A 14,785-nucleotide genomic window follows, 5' to 3' on the forward strand; every position below is an offset into this window, starting at 1 on the left:
TTTCCCCAGCATGGCATGGAATTTTGAAGACTTAAATCTCTGGTCTTTATGTTCATTCTTATCTGACTTGGCCAGGTCCTACTCAAGTTGAATGCTAGATATTTGAACAGTACCTGTAACATGTCCTTTTCATTTTAGAGCAGGTCTTGGTTGTTTATTTGTGGGTTGTGGAGTCTAGTAGGTGGCACGGCATTTAGGTTCCCTTGTGGATCTTGTTCTGCTTTGTTCTAAGACACCAAATAATTAGATATAGAAATGTAATTGTTTCAACATACCTGTGGTTATTATCTGTTATAATAGGTCTGGTCAGTGCCTTGTTTTTTCTTTTAATGATTTGCCTGTTGCATCATGTATCTGTTCTGGTTGGCCATAATTGTTTTCTAAAGAAAAATAATGAATAAGAAATAGCTAATAGGTTTTGTTTGAACAATTTTAATACTTAATTTTGCCTCTAGTGTTGTATTTTTAAAATTTCAATTCTATGACTAGAGAAAAGGTTTGACTGTTGATACATGTGACAATACAGCTCATGGTCTTTAGTATCTGAATTTGCTATAATTTATTAGCATAGACGGTAAACTCCTCATGTCCTGCAGAGGTCTAACAAAAGAATAGATGTTAAGTAGAAATTCTGGGAAAATACAGCTTTTCTTAAGAAATAGAAGATAGAAACCAAACCATAATTTTCGTTCTTGCACCAGGACACATCTTCTGGGCAAGCTATTTTAGGTTATGTGTGGTTATTTGGCAGTAACAGATAATTCAGAAGACTCTCAAATGTGGGAGTTTTGCTGGGGAAAAGCGGTTTTAAACCAGGAATGATTTCTGGCAAGGAGGTATTAGAAGTGATAGGACAGTTAAATGGTCCTTTACAAAAGGTATTAGGAGCACTCAAGTGTGGTAATAGTCAGTGTGTTAGCATTTAAATCAACCTGTGTACATGCATCAACTGAATAAAAATTGTCTTGTGTGAAGTTGTTCAGTGGTTTCTTCAAGCTCTCTAGAAAGCTGAATTCAGTAAAACCATAAACCTTTGATAACTGGGAAGTGCCAGTGCAACCTCAGCATCTGCTCTTTGACCTGGTGATGGTGCTGGGAGGTGGCTGGTATGCATTCCGAGTCTGTTTCCAAGGATGACTGTATATTTTTAAAGTCAGGAAGGAGAGGCTGGAAAAGTATTCATTTAGGTACCAGTAGTGTTGAGTGGAGTTCAGAGTACAAATGTGTGAGCTCTAAGGAGGACAATGTACACTAGTACCTGAAGGAGTCAATTCTCATTTTAACAGTATATTGTGAAGAATATGTGAGCTGTGTGATGTCATAGGAGTGATTTGTGTTTAATGAAGTGTATATTAAAGAGGAATGAAGCTTTAAAGAGTTTATCTAGAGGTAGATAAAATATAACTGGCGTGATGTCATGGTAAAAACACTGTTGAGAGAAATTACTTAGCTTTTAAAGTTTTCTGGAGCCAAATTTTGGTCTTGATTTGGGTGGCAGAGAGATCAGCAGGGTCAGCTCTCTGAATATTCAAGTGTAAACCCAAGTGTTTTCTTGGGTCTTGAAGCTGAATATTCAAATGTAAACCCAAGTGTTTTCTTAACTGAGGTGATCTTTACAGTTAAGGTCAGTGGAGGTGGTATGTTTTGGTAATGCTTTCGCTGTTAAACACTTATTTAGAAACTAGTTTTTAGTGTGGCAGAGGAGAAAACTAGGGAGGGAAGCAAGTTTGCATGGTGTTTGTGGTACTGAGTTAAATTCTTTACTGTCACAGTTACCATGGCAACTTTCTTTTGAATGTGATGCCTTTGTGTATAAAGCTAAGGCCTCACCTTAATATCAGATCATGCAGTGTTCCTGCAATATTGTGGTTGAGAGCTTGTGATCACCCTTGTTTGTCTTGTTTTATGAAATTGCCATTTACTTGTCAGCTACTGTTAATTCAACTTAAGAGATATTAATTATAGGTTAATTCAGTGTACCTTGCCCAAGATAATTAAAGTTGCTTTTATAGAAAAACTGTTATAGAGAATTGCATTGCAGAAAACTGCAAGTCTTGTATTGACTAAGAGAGCATGTTGCTAATTCCTCTGGTATGTCTTATTTTCTAAATGTTCTCTGAAAGCAAAGCTCAAGCCTTTGCATTAAGCATGGAGATTTGAAACAGGTGAGGGTTTGGATTGCATAGGTTTGTATCATACTGATTGTACTTCTTACATATGTATATCATTGTTTTCAGAGAACTACTGTCTTCTTCCCAATGTCTGAAAGGCTGTGTAATGTCAGCAGAGAGACTCAGTCCTCTTACTGGAACAGTGTAGCATTAGTGGACATCACGTGCTTTCACAGAAGCAGTTCCTGTAGGATCAAGTGGTGATGGAATTGCTTAGTGCCACTATGCAATGACATTTACATTTTGTTTGAATGGTATTAAAAGTCCTCAAATGCAGGAGAGAAGGAAATTGGTTTAAAATGGAACTGGGTATATGTATTTAAAGGTGGTGATTGTTGTACAAGAGTTAAAACCAACATAAAACAAGCTCTTACCATTTAATTTTGTTTCAGTAATCAAGATATGTTCTAAATTAGTAACCTAATTACTTACAGGCAGGAATTAGCACAGTGTCTTAGTGTAAAGTGAGGTAAAAGCTGATCAGCTCAACATTGTCGTCTTGGGCTGACTGACTAAAATGACTTGCTAGCCTCGTGGTATTGGTTTTGTTTTTGACAAGTGCAACGGTCTGTTTCACATTTTTATGTTTTTAAGAGTATAAACAGCACTAAAAATCCATTTGAGCCTAAGTTCTTGTTAGATTTGTAGACTCTTTCAGTGGAATTGAAATAATATTCTTCCTGTTCAGAGAATATTAACTTATTTTGTGTTGTGATCTTCTCTCAAGATTTTAACTATTGTCATCAGCCACTTCCTGGTGAAGTGTGTTGCTTCAAGCTGATATAATGAAGGCCAGCTAGAACTCTGAAGAGGCAAGTTACTTGGCTTCAGTAGAAAGAGAGCAACAGTTTGAGGATTCTGCAGTCAGGTAGACTCTTTTCTGCTTTTCAGCATAGTTAGATTTCTTCCTTCTTCATTAGCTCATCAAGCAAGATGTAAATCATAAAGACTGAAAGTGTATCCCAAGAAAAGCTGGGAACTGAAAAAGTAGATGTCACTTGTACTTCGTCCCAAAAGAAAAAAGTACTGAGGATGATTTTAAGATAACAGGCAAAAAGCTATTCAGCAAAAGTCTGGTTATTATTGTGTATTTTGTAGGTAATTTATTTCTTTAGGCTTTTGTTAATTTTGAAGTAAGGAGAAGTCAAAATGAAATGCAATGGAGACCTATTTTTTCTAGACTGAAAAAAAAGAGAACCCAGCACCTAATAATATATTTTGAAGCAGCAGTGAAGAGTTGGTTTTGGCCTACAGCTTATGAAGTGATTTTTAGGATAAATGCTAATTTTTGGTGTCTATTTTATTGAGACTAGTACACTTACTGCTATTAGGGATTAGTCTTAGGATCAATTTTGAAGAGTCACGATATATTGTTTTTCCCTAGGTTTTCCTGATTTAATGTGGACTTATATTTCTGACCATGCTTTTTTGGCCCCTTGTTCATCTTCTTGCATTCTTTCCTCCTTCAGACCTTCAAACTTGAGTCTCTCCACCTGTTCTTTCTGATCAGGGAAGATGGGCAAAACTGGGAAGGAAGCAAAGGTTCTGTGTGTTGGATCACACTACTTCTCTTTCTTTTGGGAGGAAGTACAAGTGACATTTACTTTGTCAATTCCTACCTTTCCTTGGGATGCACTTAATGAAATTTGTCCTGTTAAAATGTGGTAGGTTATCTCTGCTAGACGCTGTGCTGCACTGGGCTATGAGATTGTAAAGAGCTGCTTTTTTTGAAGCTTGGTTTGGTTTCAAAAAGGGGGAGACTGAAGAGCTCGAATAACTCAACAATATTAACAAAACAATATTACATCAATAATGTCAAAACTGTGGACTCCTTTCTACTAAAATGTCATTGATGAGTCTGTGTTGATGGCTTAGCTTTGATCAGTAATAGGGCCCTCTGTTATAAATTCATCTGTATGATGCTGAACTTGGAATCTGTATGATGTACTTGTTTGAGAAAGCAGCCTTAGAAGTTAAATACCTCAGTTAAAGTTGAGATGGGATGATCTGCAGAAATTAAGTTAGGCCTGCTTATTATGTACCAACCTCTTTTTGAAGCCTTCTGTAATAGGAAAGTATTAAATATTTGCATATATGTTTTTTAAAATTAAACAACTTGAGTTGCACACTTGAATTTATATATACTTTGTCCCCTAAGCCAGTTTTTGACTTCTATTGGTGAGAACTTCATGCAGTTTCTCCTTATGTCAATATTTTTGAAGCCTTTTCTATACAAATATTTAATGAATGCAGCTGCATACCTAAATGGTTGGGTAGTAAACGTAGGCTGGTTTGTGTTCCCTCTTAAGTGCATACTCTCGTCAAGTCTTAGAAAGATATGTAATGCTGTTCATTTGATACTATATGTGTTAGTGCTCCCTAAAACTTACGTAGCTGGGACTTCCTGTGATAATTAAAATTCCATACAAATCTTTAGTTCTTGATTTCTTAAATCTAATTTGAAATTGAATATTCAGCCTTTAAAGTACTTAACATGATTAATCAGCGCATGTTAAACTTATTTGCAAATTGTTTAACAGTTCACACTGTGCTTCTGGTACTTTCTGGTGAGATGGTGTTTTTTATTCTTGGCTGGATTTGTGATGATCGGCACAGCTGATTCCTTCGACTTTAGAAGAAATTTAGATTGCAGCTGCAGCTTTGGGGAATCTTAGATTTTGTGATGTCAGGTTTTTTACCTTTTCTTGCTCAACTCCTCTGCTCCGGTTTGTTTGCAGAATTAACAAGTGCTTGTTCCTTGGTCATTATGGTTCATGGTGTGCTATCTGAACCAAACTGCCATGCTAGTCTTAGCAATGAAGTGGCTGAGGGGGCAGCACATGTTCCCTCCTGACAATTCTACTTTTGGGATCAGTGACTTCTGATGGGAGCAGCCTACAGCTGAGGATAGTAACTTAATCTGCTACAACAAGATTTGCTAGAGCTTGTCTATCAGCATCTTTAAGCTTGCTGTTCTTTTAGCTCAGCCTCATATGAAGTCTTATTTCTTTTCTTTATTTGGAAAGAAAAACCACAAGCAGAAATAATAATTGACCTTATTTTATTATCTCTTCACAACAAATTCCATGTTAAACTTGTGACTTCTACTTTGGGAAATCCATAAGTAGTGTATTACTGTTGACCATTACACTATTTCACGTATCACAGATTCATATGTTTTTTTTAGTATATTCATACAGGTATATTTCTGAACACTTGTGTTTAGCAGGAAAACCATACAGAAATGCACTGCATCAGTTTAATTTACAGAACCACAGGGTGTACACGACTGAAAGCCAGATAAAGACAGTAGTAAAAAGTGTAAGACCTGTTACTCTTAAGACTGAAATGTTGTGCATGGGAGCTGTATGAATGGGTGCTCTAAAGTTTAGAGGAATAAGAAAGCATTAAAAGTATGTTTATGGGTTTAGCTTGCTAAAACTTAAAGTTCTCTAATAAATACCCCTTGTTTGTATTCAGAATTCCAGAACTGGTCTTGAAAGAGCATAGGTGCATACTTACAATGATTTGAGTTAGTGGAGCATGAAGGTATTCATAAATCTCACTGACCTCAAATAATAGATTCTGATTTCAGTACCTAATTTGTAACATTATTTTTTTTTTCTCTAACTCAGCATATTTTTAATCTGTGAACGATAAATAAATATATGGAAATAATACTGTTTTCTTTTCATAAATTTAGAATTCACCAAGAACAAAAAGCTTATGAACGCCAATTTTGTTGGAAGTTCTCTTGATAAATCTGACTAAAGAGTTTTTTAATATAGAATGTGAGCTGGCTTCAGGTAGAAAATACATCTCAGACAAGTATCATTCAGTGAATTGGTCAATTGGAAAAATGCATGTGAAGCTTTTGGTTCAGGTTTCAAAACACCTGGAAGTGATGGACCACCTGTGGGATACATAAAACATACCCAACCATGGGATACCTAAACCGTTCTAATTTTTCTTTATTTCTGCTTTGCAAAAATAAATTTTGTTTTGTCAAGCATTGTCGCCTTGGTAGTGGTAGAACAAAGTTCTCTGCATTGCTGAGATGATTTGCAGTCTCTGGGCCAGAAGAACTACAACTACACTCCAATGCTTTAAATTAAGTGGGAGATTATTAACAGAATGTCTCTGCTAAACAGATGTGTCCTAAGAATAGAATCATTTATTTGATTTAAAAATTTGTTAGTTTCTGCAGTTTTGAAGCAAAAATCACAGACTTGAAAAAGATTGAATTTGTTGTTATAAATGTTGTTGTCCTGTCTAATTAGTCTATTGTTTCCATAATCCATGATTTTCTATAATCATCAATGGCTGCTGCCATTGATTGTTTTGAAATTTTCAAATGGATTTATAGCCCATCCTAAACTGCATTGTAGTAAGTGTGAAAGTGACAGTTTGAAGTGACAAAACTGAAATAATGAGTAACAGGTAATGTACATTCCAAAATTAGTTTGTTTCATTAGTAGCCAAAGGCTAAAAGTAACAATAAAGTGTAGAAATTTCATCAAGACTCTATGAAAATCAGATATACCTGCTCTGATTTGCCTCACGCTGTTGGTTGATTTAGCACTAAGGATTAAACCCAGTGACCAGAATTGCTAGTTGGTTGCTCAGAGCATAGAATCACAGAACATGCTGATTTGGATCATCACAGGGATCATCAAGTCCAGCTCCTGGCCCTGCACAGGACACCCCAAGAGTCACACCCTGTGTCGGGAGCATTGTCCAAATGCTTCTTGAACTCTGTCAGGCTGCTGCTGTGACCACTTCCCTGGGGAACAGGCTGGGGAGCCTGTTCCAGTGTCCAACACTTTTGGGGTGAAGAACCTTTTCCTAAAATTCAACCTAAATGTCCCCTGACACAGCTTCATGCCATTCCCTTGGGTTCTTCACTGGTGACCAGAGAAGAGATCAGTACCTGCCCATCTGAGTAATGGCCGTGTGAACAGTGCTGCAGCTCTGATTCAGGAAGTCAGTATTCTTCTGATGTTATTTGAAAAAGTAGCTATTGCTCTATATGCTCTGGTTCTAGACAGAATGGTAAAGTCACCATAGTGTTCCTGGCTTGTTCAGAAAAAGTATCTGGGTGTTCTTAGTCTGTTGGGTTCTCCCAACTCTGAAAAATTCTCAGTATTAAGTGTTTCCTTAGGGCAAGAACCTGTGTTCTCACTGTGCAAAACTATAAAGGGTATTCTTACAACCTTGCTTTTGTTTCGTAATACCACACAGAGTGCGTGTAACAAGTGCTCAGAAGGGATGCTGGAAAAGAAAGTAATATGCAGAGCTGTTAGTGGAAAACCTCTGTCTGTGAGGAGTTAGGACAATATGAGAGGAGCTGCCTACAAGTAAGGGACTGGTGCTGTTCACAGTGTATCTGCTGGGTTAGAGGTTGGGCTAACCTATTGGACTTTTTAGACAACTAATAGTGCTTCACATTTCTGCTAACCTCTCATGAGGAACTCTAAGCCACAAAGATTTGCTTTTGTATTTCTGACAAATGGTACAAAACTGAGTATCTACTGTTACTTCTGGCACTCTCTTACTATGACAAAGTATTTCCCAAACTGATTTTACTTGCCTTGTATACAGCATTCCAAATCTCAGTTAAAATTCTTTGATAAAAGTATTTTCTGTCTACCAGAAAGACCATATTCAGTGGCTTCATAATTAGACTCTTTGGTGTCTTTAGGAACAGCAGTTGCATGTTCTAATGAATAAAGAAGGAATTCAAGGTTGGTGCCCAGACAAAACCTGTCACCTGGCCAGGACCCTGCAGAGCCATAATGCCCGATGCGCTGGCATGCCAGGGAGGGAGCAATCTGTTTTCTGAGAGCCCTGTTCTCTATACTTGTGATTAAAATGCAGGTGCCTGAGATAATAAGTTGTCAAGAATTTGGAATGCCTAGTTAGCACAGCAGAGACAGAAATTAAATTTATCATGGTTTATTAATTTTAGGCCACTGCTGTTTGTGCTGGACCCAAGAACTTCATCATGTCATTTTATTTTAGTCTTCTAAACTTGTATCTGCAGACTTTGCTGTTATGCAAAGTTTCCCAGTCTCTTACTGCTTAATGGGAATATTGATAAAATATTTCTATTACAAATTTAATAGGTATTTTTTTTCAGGCATTATACTGAGTGGTCCTTTGAAAATTTGCTAGAAGACTGTTTTTAACTGACCTGTGGTCATGGAAGTCCTCCTCATCATACTCTTGGCTCTGTGGTGAAAAAAATTTATTGAGGTCCTGACATCTCTCCCCTTGACATGGGGGATGAAGGGAGCCAGCAACATTGCCCTCATATTACTATTTAGATGCTATAGCTGTGTGATAGCTTGATTAAAATTATGTTCTTGTATTTGCATGTCTTTTCCAGTTCATGCAACTATTTAGTTAATTTTGTGCACTGCCCATAATAAAATTCTAACTACTTTTGTAAGCAAACCACTTCTTTGCTCTTAACTTTTGTCAAATAGTCTTTTCATTAAAAATGAATTATTTAATTCCTGTAGGATGTTCCTTATCTGTACATCTTCATGTATTTATTTTGTTTCATGTGTGAATCATGTCATGTCTCTCTAATTTACACTACTGGTCTTTAGATACTCCTGGTTCTTTTAAGATGAGCAAAACCTATTCTGGGTGCATGGTCTACTCTACAAGAGTTTGAAACAATTTAGCTTTGATAAATCTGTAACTCATAAAAAATTGCAGTCATTTTGGTGATGAGGAGAGAGCACTGTTTTATAAGCAGATGATCTCATGATCTCAGCTTTTTGCTACTGAGAATGGTAGATATCTGGCTCTTTGATTTTCTTTCTGCCTCCTTATTCTGGTAAGCTGGCTCTTGTGCATTGTAATATAAGGTAGAGGATGTCTTCATGTTGTAGAATCATACCTTAAATTCAAATGGGAAAACTGGTAGGAGGAAATAGAGGATGTAACTTGATTGCCCTGAAACATGGATATACATACTTGATGAGGGATGAGTGGTGGGATGGTGTGTATTGCTGCACCTTGAAGTTTTTCAGCTGTGCTGCTCCAATGCATTGTGGGAATTTACTGTTGTGAAGTCTTGAAAAAGTATATTTAGGAAACGGTAGTCTTCTGTTTTAGCTGGTCAAAACTTTTCAAATTGCTAGGCCAGAGAAGGACCAAATATTTGCAAACTTTACAGTGACAAATGTACATTCCTGTAGCAACTAGAGTACTTGCAGCCTGTCAGATGCCATGGTTAGGGTCAGGATAAACCTGCCTGTCTCTTAGGATGACTGTAGTGAAGGCCTAAGATTGTTCTGTTATGGATCTGGTGCTTCACAGTGGTATTTGGTGTTCTGTCTTCTAATTATGCTGCTTTTTCCTGTTGCTCACAAGATATATGCACCAGACTAGGTGGTTATAATTTCTATATACATAACCATCTCAGTTTACTTTTCATATACCAGTTCAGAGAAAACATGTTTGCTTTCTTTCTACTCCTCTGTCGTAGGGCAAAAACACAGTTTGTCTCTTCCAGTGGACCATAACTTTGACTCTTTACTGTTACCATTTGGCTGACCTCTTTGATCTGCAAAACTTTGTGTAAAGACAGTGGCAGCTTCCCAGGCAGCATACAGAAATGCTGATATTGGCCTTGATCCCCATATCCAGTTAGTATTCTTGCTGTCTGTTCTGTCATCTTAGCCTTGCCCTTTGACCCTGGATTCTGCTTTTTATACAAGCAGGGAATCTAGAGTACTTTGATTTTGCTGTTGTTTTGATTATTGCTAGAATGGATAATTACTCTGGTTTCTCCAGTAATGGGCTTCTCCTTATATCCTTTAGTTCTAGACTCTCCCAGTTTTTGTCCTCTGCTTTTTCATTCCTTTCTCTGATTTTTCTCAGGAAAAAACAAGATGGGTCCTCCTTAGCATTCATATTGTATGCAGCTTCTGGTAGTAGTCTGGAGCAGCAATTGAAGCCATGACACCTGGTTTTGCAATAGGGCAAGACTGACAGTTTTGAGTCAAAAGTGCTGAGAATATTTCCAAGTGTCCTGACTTTATTGATGGTGAATGCCATCATTTATGGTATGTTTTAGTAATCTGTTTTTCTCAGGCTGACTTTGTAATTGTAACACTGTTTTCCAGAATGTTTCACTATCATAATGCCAAGTCTTGTATATCGACTGCTGTTAGGTTGCTGATTTGTCTCCATCTCTAGAGGAAGACACCTGTCTGTGTGGTCTCAGCATGAGGGCAGCATCCAGGATTCTCATTTTCCTGAAGGGTTTACTAAGTAATACTTTCACTCAAAAATCAGTACTTTTAAAATTATGTAAACATGATTTAAAAAAAAAAAGTACTTTATGACCTGAATTCAGAATTACAGTTCTTTTTATTTAAAGTATTAGTACAGTAAAACAATCAAAGACTAATTTACAGAAGACTTTATTCTTTTACCCAAAGAAGAACTGCCAAATATGTTGCTAACACTCTCAGATAAGCTTAATTAGGGAAATTTGGCACTAGAGTTCTGAATTTAATAAGTAGTTTGTGTTCATTTGGATGGCACTGGTGTTCTTACGAAGCTTCAGCTTTCTAGTAAGTGTGTTCCAAAGGAGTCTATGCTCTGGTGGTTCTGGAATGCTTAGTGAAGGCAATGTTAATTCAAGTGGCTATAAATGAGAGCATTTACAGTTTATGTCTTTGGGACACTGAGTTCCTACATTCTGATTCAGAAGTGCCTGATGCCCAAGCTATAAATATTGGGTTAATAGAATGTTGTGATGCTTTCTTTAGAGAGATTTATCAGGTATGTTGGTGTAGTGCTTATATATGTGTTTGCATCACTGGTATGTATAACTTGTACAGACTTAATCTTTAGGTATTTGTTTAAGAGGTTGGGTGTGTGATATATTCTTCCAGGTATTTCTCAATAACTTTTTTGAATGTATTCTTAATGTTTACTGCCCTTTTGTAATGCAGAGATATCCTGCATTCATCAGTTGAAAGCATTCTTACCTCTCTTCCCATTTTCCTGGTAAAAAAATTCTCACTTGCTGAGATCTGACATTAGCACCAGGAGGAAATCGTTCCTTAAGAGAAATTTCCTTATCTTGCATGCATTTTTTATTTTAACTTAAGTTTACCCAAATTTATTTTAATTTAACTTAATTTTTGTGCACACTCACTTCAGTTAAAAGTGATGTGCTAATAGCTTACCTCTCTTCTACTTTTCTCTTGAGAAACTTGTTTCAGGTGACAAAGTAAAATTTCATGGAAGATAAAGTGAGGACCAATCAGTGAATTTTGAACTTGCACATAAAACTAGGGAGACTGACTGGCTGTTGTATTGTGATTTCCATTTTCTTTTGCTGTTAACGTTTTCTTTAATAATGTTAATGTTAACATTTCCTTTTCTACAGCGGGTTGTAGTAGGTAATACGAGTTTATGGAACCAGTTTTAGTTGTCCACACTTTTGAATGTTCTAATGATGTGGCAAAATGTATGTTTAGGTTTTGGAGGAGTTGGTTTGTTGGTTTTTTTTTAAATAAGTAATTGTGTATATGTTATTGCAAGCAAGTGTAAAGTACAGGTTGCCATACATTTCACTGTTTATCCGTTTCACTGGCAGAGAATATTAAAGATGACTGAGAATTTTTTTTGGTATGGAAACCAAAGTTCATTATTCAGCTTTCAACTCATGAGTTGGGTGGGGAAAATGGCATTAAAGATGCTAGAAAGAGAGAAAACATTTTAACAAAGTTTATAACACTACTGTTTGAAGAGTCATCTTCAATTTGATTAGTATAAAGTTGAGAAGAAATACTTCCTTAAGTTCAAATGATGTGTTGGAAGTTCATTACACTAAAAGATTCACTCTATGATCTTAGGCAAAGAAAGGTTTCTGCTGATTGCACTTTCCTAAGTGTTGAATTTTTGTTCCTTAACGTGATTTGAGGGTTCTGAGGAGGGACTTAAGTCACTTAGCTTGCCAGTGTTTTTCCCTGGCTTCCATAGTCATGTTCAGTAACTTAGTTCAACTGCTCAAGTGATGACACAGTTTTCTGGACAGGATTATTGCACCATTACATACTGAAAAAAGTTTGCCTGCCTTCATGTAGAAAGGAGTCTTACATTCCTGTGAATTTATCACAAAATTCTAATGCTTTCTTAATAAAAAGAACAAGCGCTTTAACAAAGCTTCAGAAACTGAATGGTCATTCTTTGATTTAGGAAAAGAGCTGAACTGTGAAATCCTGTGAAACAGGATTTTATTTTGATTTGTGTAACAGATTGCTAACATTAGGCCCAAGAGTCCACTTGGATTTAATAGGAAAGAAGGAGACTGTTTTGATAAGGTACAGAAGGTCTCTAATGTTATGTCTTTATAACCTTGTGAAGTTTTCTCATGCATTTTTATTATGAAGTCTAGTAATGTAGGTTATTTACAGAGCATTTGATTTTCACATCCTATAGTGAAATTTTGGTCATACTTCACATAAAATATTTTTATGCACATTTACAATGTGGCCTGTGTTTTAAGTTACTGCATGGTGTAGGTATGTACAGCAGGTTTCCCTTATAGTGTGACCCAGGAATCAGCATGAGTTCTTTGGTCATGCTTGACATTGCTCCTGCAAGTTTAAAAGATCATTGTGATAATAGTGGGAAAGGTGTTTTGTAGTTTTTGTCCATTCCCGAGTGGTTATCCGTATATGAATTCTGTTGTATGTCTGAGGAAGTACTTCTGTTTGTGTTAGTGTTTGACCAGTAGGTGTACTGTTTAATCAGTAGGTGATCTGTTTAATGCCTTCTGCTGCAGAAAATTAAGATCTATCTGTGTTATTCCTGTCCTTTATAAAAAGAGGGGGAAAAAAGCTCTTGCTTCTGAGTTGTGGATTATACTATTTACACAAAGATAATAAAGAATACTAGTTGAGTATCCTGAAGTAATGAATGTGCAGAGATGTTCAGATACTGAACTCACCAAGTTAAATACTAGGGTGATTAATTTGTCATATTTATTTGGGAGGAAATATGCTTAAAAATAAATGAAAATTTTGTGTTGCTTTACACCCACAGTGTTTGAGTATGCTTTTTAAGAGAAACCAGTACTTCCCTTTTAACTACCCTGTTTACATCATCAGGAAGATGTGCAAATGGTCGTAGGTGTGTGGTTGCTTTTCTGTGGTTTTTTGGGGTTTTTTTGTTTTTTTGTTGATTTTTTTTGGTGGTTTTTTTTGTTTGGTTGGGGTCTTGTGGGAGTTCTTTGTGGTTTTTTTGTGGGGTTTTTTTGTAGATTATGTTTGGGTTGGTAAGGATGAAAAGAATGAGTAGGTGTTGATGAAATTTTTTTGTGGGAGGTGAGGAGAACTCACAGAATATGGTTCCATAAGATGTAGTCCCATCTGGACTTGTCTCCCTGCTGCCAGGGCTAAGAGTTTGTATTTGTCTTTATTCTTACCTCTTTACCTCCCTGGTCTCAAAACATTTGCTCCTGACCTTTATGCCAATCTTGTCACCTTTCAGATTATTGTGATATGTTTGGGCATGCCAATTTGACCAAAACCAACCAAACAAAAGTACTTTGTGACATTCTGCAGTCTTGTTGAATTAAAATTACTTGGTGACTGATTTGATTGGCTTCAGAACTGTCAGAGAAGGTCATGGCTGTACAACCCAAAAGTGGGGAGCATAAGGGAGCAGTCAAGAGCAAGAGTAATGGGACTGCAGATCTTTGGCAGCAGCAAACTAGCACAGTTTAACAGTCCAAGGAATCATACTGGCAATCTCTTTTTTTGTTCTTGTCATACATTCATGAACTATTGATTGTGTGTGGAAGGCTGCAGAAGTAGGGCACACTTGAAAGCCTAGTCAGCTTTGTTCTGTTCTAGCAGTTGGCAGTTATGCACAAACATATAATTTATAAGAGTTCCCTGAAAAAATTACTGCAATGTTTGCAAATATTAAGTAATGTGACTGACACAGTGTAAAGAAACTACAGCACTGAAAATTCTCAACATTTTTTTCAGCCTGAAAAACGTTGAGTTTTGACTTTGCCGTTTGTATTCTCAGGACTGATAAGCATCCCAGCAGATTTCATGGACATTAATTTGGTTGAGCATAATCCTCTGCAATCTTCAACTGTCACCCACTAGTTCTTTAGAGGGTACATTTGCCATAGTTATCTACTGCACTTGTCCTGGCTGAGGAGAGCTTTTTTTGTCTGTAGCAGCAAGGTCTTCTGTCATCTATGTCTAGCAGGACATCTCATCATGCTAGTAATACTGGAATGGCTAAAAAAATCTATACACACTGCCATGGCTTGTATGCCTCGCTTACAGTTCCCTCCAGAAAAATCAGCTACAGATAACGCTAATTAAACAAAGAAAACCGTACACGTATCAAGAGAAAATACTTCTGGAATAAAACTTTAAAATTTATGCAGCAGTTTTTTAGGAATTTGCTCAGTGAAACAGTCACCACCATCTCAGATGAATTTAGGAGTGAAAGTCTTGTGACATCAGAGACCTGAGTAGCTAAAATAGTTTGTACATTGGGTTTTTTTCCTATAAATAATTAGAGAAGAGCTCAAATGAAATGTGGTTGTTCTTAGT

General features: G+C 36.7%; 1 protein-coding gene across 3 annotated transcripts in view; it reads left to right on the forward strand.

The window, feature by feature from the left end:
• The window catches only part of PALS1 (protein associated with LIN7 1, MAGUK p55 family member), a 55,631-nt gene that overhangs the window by 3,552 nt on the left and 37,294 nt on the right, over nt 1–14,785 (forward strand). Inside the window, exon 1 of one of the 3 annotated variants that reach the window (XM_068193143.1) lies at nt 2,860–3,039. The exons of the other annotated variants lie outside the window; for them this stretch is intronic. The gene's annotated coding sequence lies outside the window, so the exon portion shown is untranslated. Of the gene's footprint in view, nt 1–2,859; nt 3,040–14,785 lie in introns of those variants that run through there. 3 annotated transcript variants of the gene reach the window in all.

Source organism: Anomalospiza imberbis, chromosome 6 (assembly GCF_031753505.1).
Source record: "Anomalospiza imberbis isolate Cuckoo-Finch-1a 21T00152 chromosome 6, ASM3175350v1, whole genome shotgun sequence".
Taxonomy (NCBI): domain Eukaryota; kingdom Metazoa; phylum Chordata; class Aves; order Passeriformes; family Viduidae; genus Anomalospiza; species Anomalospiza imberbis.